Raw genomic sequence first — 11,812 nt, forward strand, 5'->3', positions numbered from 1 at the left:
TCCAGCCCCTACATCCCTCCCTATCTCTGTAACCCCCTCCAGCCCCTACACCCCCTCCCTATCTCTGTAACCCCCTCCAGCCCCTACACCCCTCCCTATCTCTAACCCCCTCCAGCCCTTACACACCCTCCCTATCTCTAACCCCCTCCAGCCCCTACACCCCCTCCCTATCTCTGTAACCCCCTCCAGCCCCTACACCCCCTCCCTATCTCTGTAACCCCCTCCAGCCCCTACACCCCTCCCTATCTCTAACCCCCTCCAGCCCTTACACACCCTCCCTATCTCTGTAACCCCCTCCAGCCCCTACACCTCTGTACGATCTCCCCTCCAATTCCTATCTCTGGAGCGTTCCCGGATTCCCATTGCCTCACACCGTTGATGGCTGTGCCTTCACCTGCCTGTGCCCTGAGCCCCCTCCCCTCCCCCCCACACCTCAACGCGCTGGCTCTCAGTCACTTCGATCCAGAGGCCTTCCTTAGATTTCCCTCACTTTCGGTTGCCTGTCCCTGATATCTCCGTCTGTGGCTGAATGCCAAGTTGTGTTTGATCATCACTCGCCTCGAGATGCTTCCCCGCACCAAAGACCCTCTCCAAAGGGAGGAGGTTGATGAATTGAGCCGTCGGTGGTCTCCAAAGTGGCTGGCCGTTGACTTTGCCAACCGGAATCACCTTAACCCAACCCCGCCGGCTGCCTCATACGCCATCCCCATCCCCGACCAAAGGTCACTGCGAGAGGGGTGTGCCCTACTGCCTCAGCAACCCCCTTCCGCAACCCAGATCTTCAGAAAGAGGAAGAAAAGGAGAAAGACAGAGATTATTTAACACCCACCAAAACTTCACACCAATCGCCAGTGCCCACCGGTGGAACCCCAGCTGATAAGGCAACCCAGACCGCAAAAGGAAACCTGCCTTAGGCAATCGCTCCCTGCTTTCGCTAATGTGGTGATGAGTTGCCCAAACTCTGTCGCACGAACCTTGAAGAGTCTGCTCATCAGTATAAGGTCGATTACAAAAAAAGACAAAAAGGAAAACAAAACAAATCAAGCCACCTGGACATGGAACATAGCAAGAAATATCCTAAAACACATCATTTCACCACCTGTTTTCCAACTCCATCACTTTACAGAGATTCATGTCCAGAGAAACCATGCCTCGATATCAAAATTTTAAGTTTGACGTTAACTGACTTTCCTCAGTCTCTGTCCAATGAACAGTGAAGTCTTCTTATGTGGACACTCATGAAACCAAGAGCTTAAACTTTCTTAGCTTTTAATAACCAGCAGATTTCTCACCATATGCCATTCGTGTGCAAGTTGCACACACTATTCTCGCTTACTGAGGTAACATATTCCATTAAGCTGCTCTTGAAAGCTATTCAAGGTCAGAAACTATAGATGGTTCTGACTCCAGTCAGGTCTCCTTCCAACTACCCCAAAAGACTCCACTTTCTTCAATCAACCCTCAAATCGCCTGAACCAACAACAAGTTGAGGAACTTTCAAGGTTTACTCGACCAGGCGCAAACAATTTTTCAAGAACATTCCAGGGTTCCCTGAACTTTGACACATACTTGATTAGGTCACTGCTCCTGCAACTGACATTTACGATTCCGGAAAGTAACCGTGTCCCACATGCCACTGTTTCGAAATCCAAACTCGGAGAATGATATTTCAACCAATCACACGCGCCCTTTCATCCGGCAACCAAGCCAGGGCTCAACGGGCTGGACCTGCCCCTCTCGAGTCAGAAGGTGATGGGTTCGCTTCGCATTTCAGAGAATTCAAGCTCGTAATCCAGGCCCAAGCACGGAATGCCCACGCCGAGGGAGTGCGGGACTCCTTAAACTACCCGTCTGCCCTCTTTATTATTTCAGGCTGAGCGTTGTAGAAAACCTGCCAGTCTTTCAGAAAAGGTGCAGGGGGACATTCTCTCAGTTTCTGCGCTCCTCCCTGCTCCTCTCTCCCCCCCCCTCCCCAATCCTCCCTGACCGTGTCCTGGGGCGAACAAGAAGTGCCCAGTCACTTTCACAACTGGGATCCTGCTGTTCACTAACGCTCTCACAAAACCGTGGCGACTGGTTACTCTTCGAAAGGAAGCTGCTCATTGGCTGCGGCTCGTTGGGTGGGGCGGAAGGCGCCGCAGAAATGCAGGGCCGCGCACGCGCGCGCCCCCCCCCCCCCCCCCCCCGGGGTCAGGGCACACGGCCCTCTGACGACCGCGCCTCAACCCTGTTGAATACCTCAGAAAACCTCCAGCCGCAAAACAGACCAGAGAATTCAAACAAGCCGAGTCAAATCCCCAAAATAACTACCCTCCGCGTACAAACAGCCTCCACCCAGTCCCGAAAATACACAGTGGACTGGCACACGCTTTGCAATAAACAGGATCCAAAACAAACACAGGGCTCACCATCACAGTGGGGCAGCTCAGAGCAAGGTGACAGAGTGTCCTGGTCGGAGCCCAAGGGTCAACCCTGCAGAGGGAACAGAAATAGACCAACGATTAGTCCACAAGAAAATGGAGGGAGGTGGGGTTACACACGGAGGAGACAGAGGGAACAGGGAGGGATGGAGGAGTGGGCAGAGTGGGCGAGGACATAGAGAGGGGCAGACACGAGGGGGTACAGACAGAGAGAGATCAAGGGGACAGAGAGGGAAGAACAATGAGAGACACAGAAAGAAACAAGCAAATACATCAAGGGGGCAGGGAGAGGGACAGAAAGAGAGAGAGAGAGAGAGAGAGGGGGGGAAGGAAATGAGGTGCAGAGAGGGAATTGAAAAAGACGCACGCAGTGTAGGATCGGCAGATTTAGTTTGACAATTGTGCGTTACATTAGTAACAGGTTCCACAGTGTGACCTTGGTCACTGCATAACACAGTATCTTCCACGGTACAGACCCAACGTCAGCGCTCAGTGCGCCGCGCGCACACACACACACACACACTAAAATCAGGCAGTGCTTGGACAAACCAGGGGCCATACCAACGTTATACTTGACTCGGAACATGAACCGTTTCGGTCTCCACAGATGCTGCCAGACTTGCTGAGTTTCTCTAGCATTTTCTGGTTTCTTTTTCAATTCATGAATTCCAGCATCTGCAGTGTTTTCTTTCACAGAATAAAACCCCATCAAACACTCCCAGGACAGGGACAGCACGGGGTTAGATACAGAGTAAAGCTCCCTCTACACTGTCCCCCATCAAACACTCCCAGGACTGTGACAGCACGGGGATGGATACAGAGTAAAGCTCCCTCTACACTGTCCCCCATCAAACACTCCCAGGACTGTGACAGCACGGGGATGGATACAGAGTAAAGCTCCCTCTACACTGTCTCCTCATCAAACACTCCCAGGACTGTGACAGCACAGGGTTAGATACAGAGTAAAGCTCCCTCTACACTGTTCCCACCATCAAACACTCCCAGGACAGTGACAGCACGGGGTTAGATACAGAGTAAAGCTCCCTCTACACTGTCCCCCATCAAACACTCCCAGGGCAGGGACAGCACGGGGTTAGATACAGAGTAAAGCTCCCTCTACACTGTCCCCCACCAAACACTCCCAGGACAGGGACAGCACGGGGTTAGATACAGAGTAAAGCTCCCTCAACACTGTCCCCCATCAAACACTCCCAAGGACAGGGACAGCACGGGGTTAGATACAGAGTAAAGCTCCCTCTACACTGTTCCCAAACATGCCTGAGACAGCCAAATAACTGGCTCCAATTCCAGTGTAAAGGAGTTTATTTCAAGCCCCCTGTTGAGAGAGGGGTAACTGAACATGTGTTAAACAGGTTGATGGGTTTGATGTGGTTTAGTGGGGTCTAACAGAATCTCGATGCACACAGCTGCAGGGAGTTTGGTGACAGGCAGGAAGGCCTGTCTGAGAGAGGCCACAATAAGCAGACACCTGTAGCAGCAACCCACTGACTGGTACTAGGGCTGAGGCCCGATGGAAAGCTGACGGATTGGCAAAGGCTTGTCCCCTCCCCCCCACATCGTCATGTCACACACAAACAGTCCCAACATGGGTCATCGCACTCAGGAAACACAGCACCTCCACAACAGGGGATCAGCTCATCGGAACAGCTCTCACTCAGTTGGCCATGCAGAGGGTCAGTGCTGAGGGAGTGCCGCACTGTCAGAGGGTCAGTGCTGAGGGAGTGCCGCACTGTCAGAGGGTCAGTGCTGAGAGAGTGCCGCACTGTCAGAGGGTCAGTACTGAGGGAGTGCCGCACTGTCAGAGGGTCAGTGCTGAGGGAGTGCCGCACTGTCAGAGGGTCAGTGCTGAGGGAGTGCCGCACTGTCAGAGGGTCAGTGCTGAGAGAGTGCCGCACTGTCGGAGGGTCAGTGCTGAGGGAGTGCCACACTGTCAGAGGGTCAGTGCTGAGGGAGTGCCGCACTGTCAGAGGGTCAGTTAAAACCTGATCAGCATTGAACTTACGAAATGGCCGAGGTGGCTCAGAAGGCTGAAGTGACATCCTCTTACTCGTTTGTCTGTGGACGGTATGAGCAAGATGTACACGTTGCAGAGTTACATCACCAGCACAGCTCCTGTTGGGCAGAGCGACTCCCATCTCACATTCTCCCTTTGTTTTAAACTCCGACGCAGCTTGGGAAACTGCGAGAGAAGACAGCAGACGCGTCTGCAAGAAAAACCTGGGTCCTTAACGTCCAGAGGTGCAGTGTGACAAGAGTTGGCATTCAGGATGCCACAGAACACGCAAGGTACCAAAGGGCACAGAAGGTGATCTCACAAGTACGCAGCCTCCAAATCCTGTTCCCTGGCTCCTCCACACATGCAGGAAGGACAGACAATGTCATTGGGAATTGGGAATCAAGGACAGTTCCAGATGACACAAGATTGGGACATGTCCGCTTCTGCAATAGAGGTGGCTGTGGTAGGTGTACCTCACCTTTGAGAGAGGTCACCTTTAAGAACTCCACATGTTGGGTGATTTTTGGGACTGTGGTTAAAAAAATTAGAAAAATAGACAGTGTTTTAAACCATGGAAACTATGCGTTACAACATTTGCAGTTTCAAAAAACAAGTTACTTGAATCAACAGTGTTGCCTGATTGGAGTAACGAGAGGGAGCATGGTGGACACATTGGCACCATCCACTTTGGGGCCCAAGGTGATTCGGCCCAGAAACAGTCTTTTGTTTGGCTTTTGAACTGGCGACAGTAGTTGTGTACCCTGGGCAGGTGGCCCCACACTGGCATGTGGGCAAAAACACCAGAACCATCCACCACGCAAAACAAAGCAGCCATCTCTCTCTCTCTTTCTTGCTGGCTCCGAGTGGAGAGGGAGCGAAAGGCTCTTTCACCCCTTTCCAGGGAGGAGTTGTCTTGGCAAATCCAACGTCTCACAGAGAAAGGGGAAAGCCACTTCAGAGAGACAGTGAATGAGAGACAGGTCTGCATTTCTGTGAAAACACTCTTAGAATCCCTACAGTGTGGAAACAGGCTATTCGGCCCAACTAGTCCATACCGTCCCTTCAAAGAGCTTCACACCAGACCTAGACCTATTCCTGCATTTCCCATGGATAACAGACATCCCTGAACACTATGAGGCAATTTCCCATGGCCAATCCACCCTAACCTACACATCCCTGAACACTATGGGGTAATTTAGCATGGCCAATTCACCTGACCTGCACATCTTTGGACTGTGGGAGGAAACCGGAGCACCCGGAGGAAACCCACGCAGACACGGGGAGGATGTGCAAACTCCACACAGACAGTCACCCGAGGGTGGAATCGAACGCGGGTCCCTGGCGCTGGGAGGCAGCAGTGCTAACCACTGTGCCACTCATCAGGGATTGATTAATTCTGTGGATTAATTTATTTAAAACAGTAAAACATTTAAGTCACGACCAGCCATTTAGAGCAAAGCAGCTTTGAGGATGTGACAAAACACAGTGATAAAGTTCGAGCAATCGATGTGGTGTTTAGCAAGGCATTTGGTAAGGTTCCCCATGGTGGGCTCATTCAGAATGTAAGGAGGCTTGGGATACTGGGAAATCTGTCTGTCCGGATACAGAACTGGCTGGCCCATGCAAGAGGGTGGTGGTATTCCGCAGGATCGGTTCTGGGACCTCTGCTCTGTGTAATTTTTATAAATGACTTGAGTGAGGAAGTGGAAGGCTGGGTTAGGAAGTTTGCCGATGACACCAAGGTTGGTGGAGTTGTGGATAGTGTGGAGAGCTGTTGTAGGTTGCAACGGAACATTGACAGGATGCAGAGCTGGGCTGGGAAATGGCAGATGGAGTTCAACCTGGAAAAGTGTGAAGTGATTCACTTTGAAAGGTTGAATTTGAATAGAGAATGCGGGGTTAAAGGCAGGATTCTTGGTAGTGTGGAGGAACAGAGGGATCTTGGGGTCTATGTCCATAGATCCCTCAAAGTTACCACCCAAGGTGATCGGGTTGTTAAGAAGGTGTGGGGTGTGTTGGCTTTCATTAACAGGGGGATTGAGTTTAAGAGCCGCGAGGTTATGCTGCAGCTCTACAGAGTCCTGGTTAGACCACACTTGGAATATTGTGTTCAGTTCTGGTCACCTGATTATAGGGAAGATGTGGAAGTTTTTAGAGAGGGTGCAGAGGAGATTTCCCAGGACGCTGCCTGGACTGGAGGGTATGTCTGATGAAGAGAGGTTGAGGAGCTAAGGCTTTTCTCATTGGAGAGACGAAGGATGAGAGGTGATTTGATAGAGATACAGGATGATAAGAGTCATCGGTAGATTGGATAACCAGAGACTTTTTTCCCCAGGGCGGAAATGTCTATCACGAGGGGGTATAATTTTAAGGTGATTGGAGGAAGGTTTAGGGGAGATGTCAGAGGGAGGTTCTTTACTTAGAGAGTGGTGGGTGTGTGGAACCCACTGCCAGAGGTGGGAGTAGACTCAGAGACATGAGGGACGACTGGATAGGTGCATGGAAGATAGTAAAATGAAGGGTATGTAGGTTCGTCTGTTCTTAGAGTAGGATAGAAGGCCGGTACAACACTGAGGGCCGAAGGGCCTGTGCTGTGCTCCGTTTGTGGAAGGGGGGTGTGCAGTGCAACCTAACCCACACATCCCTGAACACTCTGGGGCAAATTAGCACGGCTAATCCACCCTAACCTACACATCCCTGAACACTATGGGGTAATTTAGCATGGCCAATCCACCCTAACCTACACATCCCTGAACACTATGGGGTAATTTAGCACGGCCAATCCACCCTAACCTACACATCCCTGAACACGATGGGGTAATTTAGCATGGCTAATCCACCCTAACCTACACATCCCTGAACACTAATGGGGCAAATTAGCACGGCTAATCCACCCTAACCTACACATCCCTGAACACTATGGGCAATTTAGCATGGCCAATCCACCCTAACCTACACATCCCTGAGCACTATGGGTAATTTAGCATGGCTAATCCACCCTAACCTACACATCCCTGAACACGATGGGGTAATTTAGCATGGCTAATCCACCCTAACCTACACATCCCTGAACACGATGGGGTAATTTAGCATGGCCAATCCACCCTAACCTACACATCTCTGATGAAACGATGAGGCGACGTCAAGTTTTCGAGGGATGTGAAAGACAACGGATGATGTTGGGAGTTCAGAAGGAAGGCTCTATTGGTGATAGAGGTGGGGAGGGAGGGAGGAATAAGTGAGAGGAGAGAAGCCGAAAGAAGACGGTCTGCTGAGGCAGTGAGCAGTGGAGGAGGGATCAGAGGTAGCAGCTGAGGATTTCGGTGGGGTGGGCTATGTGGGGGGGGGGGGGGGGGGGGGGAGGAGAGTCAATAGAAGTGGGCCTCATGCTTCCCGGAATGAAGCCCCTTGAGCAGTCACCACGGGCTGCAGCCAGCCACTGTCGACTGTAAACCGTCTCGTCTCCCTCATCCGCCACCTCTTGGCCTATTGGCCCACCTGGAGCCTGGGGCCTACTCCACAGAGTGGAGCCTGTGCAGTCGCCAGGGTATCCAGTTCCCACTCCCAGGGCTGAGTGCTGCTTTTAGACATATGGGATATGTGTGTGTGTGTGTGTGTGTATATATATGGAGGGGGGGTGGGGATGGCATGAAGTTACATTACACGATCACATTACACGCAGTCACCTACAAACTTGACAGCCAGCAAGACCAGTCTGCGGCACCGCCCCCCCACTCCACTATTCTTGACAGGAAGCTCGCAGCCAAGGGATGTAAACCAATACCGAGCCCTCTCGAGGGTCTCGGTCCTCCCAACGCAGAGAAATAAAACACAGGCCAAGACAAAGTGCATTTACTTAGCGCCTTTCCCCACAGAAACACGTCACAGAGCTCTGTACGGGACAGAAAATCGGACAGTGGGTCGCATGGGGAGCTGTGAGTAGAAAGCTTGCGGGAGGGAGTAAGAGGGTGTTTTAGAAGGAGGTGAGAGGCAGAGAAGAGGGCGGGAAGATGGAGTGACTGGGGGTGGGGGGGGGCACACAGAGTGAGTGTGAGAGCCAGAGAAAGTCGACCTGACTCCACATTAACTCTCCCTCTCTCTCCCTTCCCGCATTTCTCCAGCATTTTCTGTGCTTATTCCAAACATAAAAGGAATGTGGAGAAGAATAAACACAAGGATGCTGCCGGGGACTCAAGGATGTCAGTTGTAGGGAGAGATTGGGCAAGCTAGGACATTTGTCTTTACAGCGTAGGAGACTGGGTTGGAGGGGGGGTGGGGGGGTGATGTTATGGAGGTGTGTAAGATCATGAGAGGCATGGATAGGGTGAACACACTCAGTCTTTTCCCCAGGGTTGGGGAATCGAGGACTAGAGGGCATCAGGTTAAGGTTCGAGGGGAAAGAATAAAAGGGAACCTGAGGGGGCAACATTTTTACCCAGAGGGTGGTACGCAGATGGAATTAGTTGCCAGCGGAAGTGGTCGAGGTGGGTACATTAAACAACGTTTAAAAGGCAGTTGGACGGATACATGGATGGTGCAGGTCAGGCAGCGTCCGAGGAGCAGGAGAATCAACGTTTCGGGCATAAGCTCTGCATCGGGGATGAGTGTGGCTGATGAGCGTCAGGGCAGAGGAGATGACCCAGGAGGTACAGTGAGACACTCACTGAGATCCTTGTCAAGAGAGGACTTTCTTCGAGGTAAGCTTCCTTGGAAGAGGATTCGCAGCAAGGTTAAAGTCAACTCGGAGAAAGTGAGGGCTGCAGATGCTGGAGATCAGAGTCGAGAGAGTGCGTCGCTGGAAAAGCACAGCAGCTCAGGCAGCATCTGAGGAGCAGGAGAGTCGACGTTTCGGGCATAAACCCTTCATGAGAAGGTTGGGAGGCTTTCCCCTTCTCGGCTACCCACCCAGGAACCGTACCTTTTATAAACCTCTTCTGGCACATCCCGGGACACGTTACCAATAGACGGGATGGTGATGCCACGGTTGAGAGAGCATCACTGGTGCTTGCCGCAGGCTGGGGGTGGGGGAGGGTGTTGGGAACTGACGGTGGGTCAGTGTAGGACTGCAAGGACCTGAGCGAGCAGTGGGGGTCGTGAGAGATTAAAAATGCAGGAGCGGACTCTGACGAGGGCAAACTTCAGGCAGGGAGGTAAATGGAGAGAACATCCGGAAACTCAAGTCACTAATCTGTTCCCGAACATCTGTCTAAGTTGTATTGATTAAACGCTTCAGCCGAGACAATTCGCCACTATCGATCCCAATTACAGATCCATTTACTGTCTCGGGGGCTCCCTGTGAGAGACAGATAGTGCTGGGGCACATTTACAGCAATACCCTCAAGCTCAGCCTTCCTCCAGCAGCCTGCAAGACATCGCTCCAACTAAACGCTAATCCACCCTTCCCCCCTCCCCGGCTCTCACACCTCTCCCCACGTCTCCTCACCTCCAGCCTAAATGGTCCACCCTGTATCCCCCAGAGAGTGACCCCTGGTTCCAGACGCACTCGCCATCGGGGACACGCTCCCCACGTCTGACCTGTCTGGTCCTGTTGGAATTTTATAATTCTCCATGACATTCCCCCCCCACCCCCCCTTGTCTGAAAACAATCCGAACCCCGTCCCTCTCTTGACGTACCTCAGCCCCTCCATCCCCAGCTCCCTCCCCCTCCCCCCGGGGAATCAGCTGCTCTGCCCTTGCCATTTCTGGGATCTTGCTGTGTACAGCGTTCTCTAAGAGATTTGCACTCTAACAACACCCAAGGGTGTCCTGCCTGAAAGTGGATGCCCTGTAACTCAAGAAGCCCACACACACACACACGAACGTGCCTGGGGACGTGATAAATATACACAATAGTGAGCCGTACTGAACCCCCCACACCCCCCCCCCCCCAGTGGGATCTTTCAGTGCCGTGAATTCTGCAGCCAGGCGGTGGGATAGGAGCATCGTCACATCCTACCAAAGACGGCAGTGGTCATCTATAAAATACTCCCAAAATCGCAGCGGCAGATCATTGGAAAATTAGTCGGCGTTTAACCGGACAGTGGGTTTGGCCTTTCAGAGGACGAGCAGCACTAGTTCCTGCTGGGACAGACAGAGCAGTGGCTACCGATGGAAGGGTGCCTCTGTTAAAAACTCTGATTAGAGGCTCTGTGTCTTGTGCCAAGGGACTGTGACTACTGTTCCCTGCTACAGAAACCAAAAAAAAAAGGCTGATTTGTTCTCAATTAAAATGTTGGTTGTTTCAAAAACAAAACGATGCTGCTGAGATTGCCTTAAGGAAAAGATTACAAGGTTGCAACACAAAGGCAGAACAGTGCTGTACAGAGGGCTGAGGCTGGAACTCTGCGTCCCCAAAACTGGGTACAAACTTACAGTATCGTAACTGGAGACTTGCAATGTCTGTGCTACTACAGGGGAGCGCCAGTCTTAAAGGGGCCGACACCAGTCCGAATTCACAAGGTCAGAGAGGTGGGCAGTTCAAAATGTCCAGGGAAGAATCGTGGGTAATATCATCGTGTACTGGGTGTCCAGAGACGCCTTCATTGAATCACAACAGCTCAAACAACGCATCCATTAACAGTGGAGAATCCCTACCAGTGTGGAATAAGGCCATTTGTCCCATTAAGTCCACATCCACCCTCTGAAGAGCATCCCACCCAGACCCAGCCCTCCTACCTGACCACTGTAACCTTGTATTTCCCATGACTAATTCACCTAGCCTGCACAGCCAATCCACCCTAACCGACACACATCCCTGGACACTACTGGGTGGCACGGTTGCTCAGTGGTTAGCACCGCTGCCTCACAGCGCCAGGGACCCGGGTTCGATACCAGCCTCTGGCGACTGTCCGTGTGGAGTTTGCACATTCTCCCCGTGTCTGCGTGGGTTTCCTCCAGGTGCTCCAGTTTCGTCCCATAGTCCAAAGATGTGTAGGTCAGGGTGGATTGTCCATGCTAAATTACCCCATAGTGTTCAGGGATGTGTAGGTTAGGGTGGATTGGCCGTGCTAAATTACCCCATAGTGTTCAGGGATGTGTAGGTTAGGGTGGATTGGCCATGCTAAATTACCCCATAGTGTTCAGGGATGTGTAGGTTAGGGTGGATTGGCCATGGGAAATTACCCCATAGTGTTCAGGGATGTGTAGGTTAGGGTGGATTGGCCATGCTAAATTACCCCATAGTGTCCAGGGATGTGTAGGTTAGGGTGGATTGGCCATGCTAAATTACCCCATAGTGTTCAGGGATGTGTAGGTTAGGGTGGATTGGCCATGGGAAATTACCCCATAGTGTTCAGGGATGTGTAGGTTAGGGTGGATTGGCCGTGCTAAATTACCCCATAGTGTTCAGGGATGTGTAGGTTAGGGTGGATTGGCC

At 51.9% G+C, this 11,812-nt stretch overlaps 1 long non-coding RNA gene across 1 annotated transcript; it reads right to left on the reverse strand.

The window, feature by feature from the left end:
* Positions 1 to 843: 843 nt before the first annotated feature.
* Positions 844 to 5,369, reverse strand: LOC140473205 (uncharacterized). Its single transcript, XR_011958165.1, has 3 exons — positions 4,444 to 5,369; positions 2,409 to 2,472; positions 844 to 984 (listed from the first exon to the last, which is right to left on the reverse strand). It is a non-coding gene; the product is annotated as an uncharacterized lncRNA (long non-coding RNA).
* Between the last annotated feature and the right edge of the window lie 6,443 nt (positions 5,370 to 11,812).

This window comes from Chiloscyllium punctatum, unplaced genomic scaffold (assembly GCF_047496795.1).
Source record: "Chiloscyllium punctatum isolate Juve2018m unplaced genomic scaffold, sChiPun1.3 scaffold_549, whole genome shotgun sequence".
NCBI classification, from domain to species: Eukaryota; Metazoa; Chordata; class Chondrichthyes; order Orectolobiformes; family Hemiscylliidae; genus Chiloscyllium; species Chiloscyllium punctatum.